The sequence below is a fragment of the Lonchura striata genome, chromosome 20 (assembly GCF_050655825.1).
Source record: "Lonchura striata isolate lonStrDom1 chromosome 20, ASM5065582v1, whole genome shotgun sequence".
NCBI lineage: Eukaryota > Metazoa > Chordata > Aves > Passeriformes > Estrildidae > Lonchura > Lonchura striata.
Genome location: NC_140722.1, coordinates 4,583,971 through 4,590,520, shown reverse-complemented (window position 1 = coordinate 4,590,520; position 6,550 = coordinate 4,583,971).

Genomic DNA, 6,550 nt, shown 5'->3' with positions numbered 1-6,550 from the left:
GAAGAAAATTGAAAGGTGAAGGGAAAATAGGGAAGAGAAAGGTATGGAAAAAAAAAAAAAAAAAAAGGTATGAGCCTCCCTGCAGTAACAGGCTCAGCACATCCTACAGACACAGAACGCCTCTTGTCTTGGTTTGAAAAGCCAGGTGTCTGTTGAAGAAGGCAGGAGCCTCCCTTGAAATGGAAAATGTAAACCCCCTCCCACCAAATTATTATAATTTTGAAATTAAAGGGCTCTCAGGCAAACAGGTTTTTTTTTTTTTTAATTAGGGAAAAAGAAAAAGTAAAATAAAAATGTAGTAATACAAAACAGCACTGGCAGAGTGAGAGCAGCCCTGTCCCCCTGTGGGTCAGGGAGGTGGCTCAGCCCCATCCCAGGGGGCTCAGCCCTCCTGCAGTGCCAGCTGTGCTTCTGCTGGAGCAGGATCCTGCACAAGGGGGGAGTTTTCCTCTGGAGCTCCAGGGCTGGGGGAGATGGGCCTGGGCTCCTCTGGGAATGCAGGGGGAAGAAAGCTGCTCCTCTGGGAATGCAGGGGGAAGGAAGCTGCTCCTCTGGGAATGCAGGGGGCAAAGGCTGCTGTGGGGTTCCAAAGGCAGATTGGATCCAGGTAGGAATGCTTGGCTCCTCCCCTGGGCGCAGCATCTCCCCATGGATGCTGGAATTTTCTCAGCCATGCAGGGACACTCAGTGGCCATGGACAGCAGAGATCTCCTGCAGGGAGGATTGGCTGTGGGAGAGATGAAGAAAAAACTGCCCAGGGAGCAGCAGAGACCTGCCCCAGCTCTGACAGATGCTGACAGAATTCACACCCCAGCCACATCTTGCATTTCCAGCCCAGGGCACCCCTTTACCAGAAAGCGATGGGGTTTGAATTTAAATTCAGGCCATCAAAGCCCCTTGCTGTGTGCAGAGGCTGAGCTGTGTGGAGCAGGTTGGGAGCCAGCCCTAGGCTGCAGTGTCACCTCCCAGTGCTGCCAGTTGGCACCTTGGCATCACCTCGTGGATTTAAATCAAAGCATTGATAAACTGAACCCCTCACTAGCAAAAGGCCCTCAAATGCCTTCAAAATGTTTGAAGCCATGCATAAGATTAGCTCCAAAAGGCAGGGAAAAATAAAAGGTATTCAAAAACCAGCAAAATCCCATAAATCACCACTTTCTACCCAAGTGCAACTCCCTGGAGAAGCTGCACCCATGCCAGGCTGGGCCATGTACAACACTGCAAAAAGAAGGAACAAAGGTTTTAGAAGATAAGGCTTTTCTGTCTTCTTTATTAATATGACACCAATTATTCTGGGATATTCAATCCTTTTGTGTTCAAGATTCATGGAAAATTCAGAAAGAAAATGCAGTACAGTCTTCATTTGTCTCCCTCTCCCCATTCTTTTTGAGGAAATTGGTGAAGGCCCTCTCTTAGGAGTCTAAAAGGAAGATATTAAATACAGACACATAAGTAATCATCACTTACAGGCAGTGTTTTTACAAAATCCAGTAATTTATAGAAAAGCAAAGTTCTTCAAAATGACCTTTTAGGTACTAGACAATTTTTTTGAAGTGGGAGAAAGAGGGAAAAAAAACCCAAGAGGACTTTCTCTTCATAGTATGACGTGCACTTAGTAAGAGAAAGCTGTTGAAAACACTTAAACTCTGTTTTAGGCCTTTCTGCTGTTGCCCATCACCATGGTATCAGAACATCAGAAATGTAAAAATCTGAGTCTCTGTGGGGCTCCTGATTCTTTGTCATTTTTTTGTGTACACAGAATCCCATGGGAAGTGAGTCCATGTGTGTTGATTTCCAGAGAGGCTGAAAGCAAATTCCATTTTTCAACAGTGCTGCCTAAGGGGATGGAGCTGCAGCAATTCCCTGAGTCATTCAGAATTTGGCCTTGTCCATTTTCTTCTGAAAGTTTATTCCATAATCAGGCCCCTTTCTGGACAAGAACCCTATACTTCAGGATTTGCAATTGGTATTTTGGATTCTCTGAGGCCTAGAGAGGTGTCAAATGTGTGCCATGCTTCAAGCACCTCTTTTCTAGCTCTGAATGGGTTAATTTTCTCACTGGTAATTTTGTGAAATTACTCAAATGGATGTGAATTCCTGCATGCAGTTTTTTATAGCTTTTTCTTCCATCAGAATAAAACCCCAGTCCCTGTCACAATGCTGCCTCTCTCCTGACACAACAGCCAGGGCCATCACTATCACAAGTTCCGTGATGGAGCTGTTATTACAGAGAACATTACGTCTCAAATGATGGGATTTGGTGGTCAGCTGGTTGTTCTGTGCAAAATTATGTTTGAACAGAGCTAACAATGAAACATTTAGAACCATCACATAAAACATAAAAGGATGGAAGAACAAAATAATGAAGGGTAAAAAAATAAAAAGCACTTGGGGACATTCTCTAGTACAGTTTGTACCATCACACAAGAGTTATTATTTTTCCTACAGCTCATGTTTAGGACCACTCTCAAAATCCAGGAGCTCCATTTGACCACTCCCAGCCACCTAATTTGGGGTCCCAGAGGTGGGGTCTGCTTTTCTGATGATGCTAGATATCCCAGGCAATAACCATAGGTTGCTCTATAGGCAGAGCTCTAGTCCTGAGTTATATAATCTGATCTGGCTACTTATTGTAAATGCAGGTGAACCCAATGTGAAGAAATGACAATGTCTGACTCAACTATGCTAAAATACATTAATATACTATATAAAAGGAGGATACTAAAACTGCATACTGCTTTCTCTGACTCTAACACAACTCGTGACCCTCTCTGAGAGCCCAGCCCCAGGTGGGTTGGATTTGCCATCAGGCTCAAACAATCCTCACCAGAATGCAATCAAGCACTCACCCCAGGTAAACAATTCTCCAAACACATTCCACATAGGAAAAACAAGGAGAAGAAATAGAAATTTTTTTTTTCTTTCATTTCTCTCTGTGCACCTCCATGAAAAATCCTGAGAGTGAGAGAAATGTGCTGCCACAGCTACTCAGTCCTGGAAGCCAAAGTTATGTAAATAAATTATCCCAGTGGCTGCAGGGACTGGCACCATTGGCTATGTGCTCTGGATGCAAATGTGCTGCTCTGAGGAGTCAAAGCAGCTCAACACCTGCCCAGCAGATCTGCCCTGACAGGAACATCTCTGCCTGCTCCTCTTCCAACCCTTCTGCAGCTCCATGGGACTCACTCAGCTGGATTGCTGGCTCAATCCTCCACCCCAAAATCTGGGAGAAATAATCAGAAAGTCTGATTCCAGAAATTCCCATGCACTCCTTTGGCACCCAGTGGCACCCAGTCCCACCCAGCTCAGGCAAGGGAAGACAGCAGCTCTGAGCAGCACTCACTCCTGTGAGTGTTGCCATGGGGAAAAGTTAGGAATGAGTCCAAGGAACAAGGAGACAATTATTTGAGTTAATGCATCTAGTGACACTATTACCAAAGCAGGGTTTCATAAAACCTCATGAGGGTGCAGGGAAAGTTATCATTAAAAGAGTTTAGCCTAAGGTTTTTTTTACCTTTTTTTGGGCACTACATGTTAAGTGTAGTGTCTACTCAAAATAATTACAGAGCCAGGATAATCCATTTGGAATCACTACAGAATAAGGGCAAGGAGAAAGAAGTTTAAAAAATTTAAAAAGGAATGAAATCAATGCCTTTGAGATAAATGTGACTGAAAAAAGTGAAAGGCAAAATCATTACTCAAAGAAGAAAAGTGAAATTATTCCTGCTTTGATGCATATAGAAAAGCATCTTGATAACTACAAGGCAAATCTAAAGAATGTGTTATCAAAAAAGAATGGGGTCCCTGTTTTTTCTGTTGCACTCTCAAATCTTGAATAGTGGTGATTTGATTGAGTTGACCTCACAGAGGAGACCAGCCAGACCAGAAAAGCCCAGGATGTGATGGATGTACCAGTGGAGGGCTCAGCTCTGGAAGAGCTCCCTGAAGGCAGAGCCAGGCAGCTCCACACAACCTCAGGGAGCTCACAGGGATCCAAGGTCTCATGGATTCAGATCTTTTTGCACACCTGTGGATGCCAGCCTGGTCAGAGAGGGAAAAACGGCAATCATTTCTCACAGTGCCTTGTGAGAATTTGTAGGGAGTTGTAGGAATGTGATAACTTGTTATTATAAACAATCTGCAGGTAGTGTTTTTCCACTTTTTCTGTTCTTCTCAAGGACTGTGTGTGAGAAAGATGTTTTTATTAACTAACCAATCAAGTAGAATGTATTGTATCAGTCTATATAAGCCGGAGAATCCTTTGTATTAAAGCTTCTTTTTCTCTTGCAATTCCGTCTGTCATCTGTTCTTGTGTCATTCTTGCTGCAAGGATGACACCCACCTTTTCCTTTTCCTTTTTTCCTTTTTTCCTTTTCCTTTTCCTTTTCCTTTTCCTTTTCCTTTTCCTTTTCCCTTTTCTCTTTCTGGGTTTCTCACAGCTGCCTCCCCACCCTTCCCACACAGAAAAAAGCCATTTTTGGGCCCCATCTCAGTGCAGGACGCTGGTATGGGTGTCTGTGTGTGTGCAGCACTGATCCCTCACTTACCTGCCCCGTTGATTTATTAAAAAATATGTATATTGATCTAGTACTGATATCCAACTGTGACAGACAAATACTCTCTAACAGTTTAAAGTTAGAAAGTGTGTGTTTATTGTGTGTGGGATCGCTCCCATATACACATGGTGCCTTCCAGGTGATTACAGAGCCCTTTTATCCATACAAGTATTGAATACACAAAATACAAATACATATTCATCATTTTGGTACATCCCATTCCTTGCTTCATTTGCTAATCACTCCAAAATCTATTCAGCATGCGTAGTTTTTTCCTTGAAATGGGTCGGTGTCCTTTTCATGGGGAGGGGTCTCAAAATGAGGAAGTAAATGAAGTCTTCCTCCTTCTGACCTTTCTACCTTTTCAATGCAAATATGACAAATGAACTCTTGGTAGAACTCCCATTCCTTGTCTTCAGTTGGTTTCAGAACAGAGGAGGCCCACAATTGTCTTATGTTTCTAATTTGTCAGTTTCTGTATTCTTCATTCTAAACCCAGCTAAATAAACATTGTGTTGGAAAGCAATCAATTATTAGTTAACTACTAACTCCTAACTTCATCAACGCCGTCTCATTTATTTTAATTAACTCTAGTAAGGCTTATCTCTAACTAAAATTATAGCTCCTCTAAAATCTCTAAATTCCTTAAAATTTACGTTTCACCGTGGCACCCCGAGGACACTGTGGGTGCTGTATCAGACCACAGTTTGGCCAGCTTGAGGGGCTGGTCCAGCTGGACCTGAGCAGCCAAAGGTGCCCTGAGTGTCCTTGGGGCTGACTCCAGTGAGGGATGAGGTGACAGCTCCCAGCAGATTTCCTCAGGCTCATTAAAGCACAGAGAGGTGCTCTCACACATTGTCACCTGCCTGTGTGACACCAAGCTTGCTGAAGGGGCCTGGGCAGGGCTGGCAGCAGCAGGAGGCACAACCTGTGCAGTTCTCACCTCCCGTGGAGCTCCTGGTGCTGCTTCCAGCTCCCTGAGGAGATCTGGAACAAGGGAACGTTCATTCATTTGCACAGCCTGGCTTTGGGCTTGGCTGGGACAGGAACAGAACTGCCACCAGCTCCCCAAGTTTGTTCGTTTTTTTGGTCTGGAGCAGACTCCAGTCTGCATAAAGACAGTGCCTTCCCTGCCTCATCTTTCCAGGTTTATGCCACCATGCAGCAGCCTCCAGCTGGTCCAGCAGCATGTGCTGCTCCTCAGATTGTACAAAAGGATTCGGGGTAACAGAAAAATGGCAGAAAGCCCCACAGCTAAAGAAAGAACGAATCCCTGTGATGGCAGAAAGTGGCACGGGGCCACCTGCACACAGGGACAGGATCCAGGTCTGCCACTCACCATCTGGGATTCCTGCTCCCCTGGCTGTGCCCTGTGGCAGAGGGCTCGTCCCCTCCCTGTGGCCACTGCACTCCTGTGCCAACTTTGTACCTCACTGCCTGCGTGGGGGTTCATCTTATTTTTCTTTGAAACGTTTTGCTCAAAAGCTGAAGGGGCAGGAGGCACTGAAACAGTGCCCAGAGAGACTGCACTGCTTGGATCACGGTGCATTTTATAATATATTTGGGATTGCTCTTCATCCCAATAAATTTGAGATTGGAGGAAATCCAAATAAAGGGGTCCAGGGTTGTCTTCCTACCTCTTTCTTTGCAAAAGCAATTTCCTTTATTGGCATCCCCCAAGTAAAAGTAATCTTTCAGAGGGAGGTTTGGCAAAAACATGGATGGGTTTTATAGTGACAAGGCCAAAGGTTGATAAAACCCCATTGAAGCCGTTGAAGTCCAAGATAATAGGCAGCTCTAGACTTTCAGGAGAGTTAATAGAAGGAAAACAGTCTGGGTTTTCAGTAAAGGGAAAAACAGAAAACTGATTTTTACCAGTATTTTTCCTTTCCAATGCACACACATCAACACTACCAAACAACAGTACTTTGAATGGGAGACTCAATTTCAGAAATAGGCATTTCAGATTGTCTGCAGTGCTATAAAGCAATGAA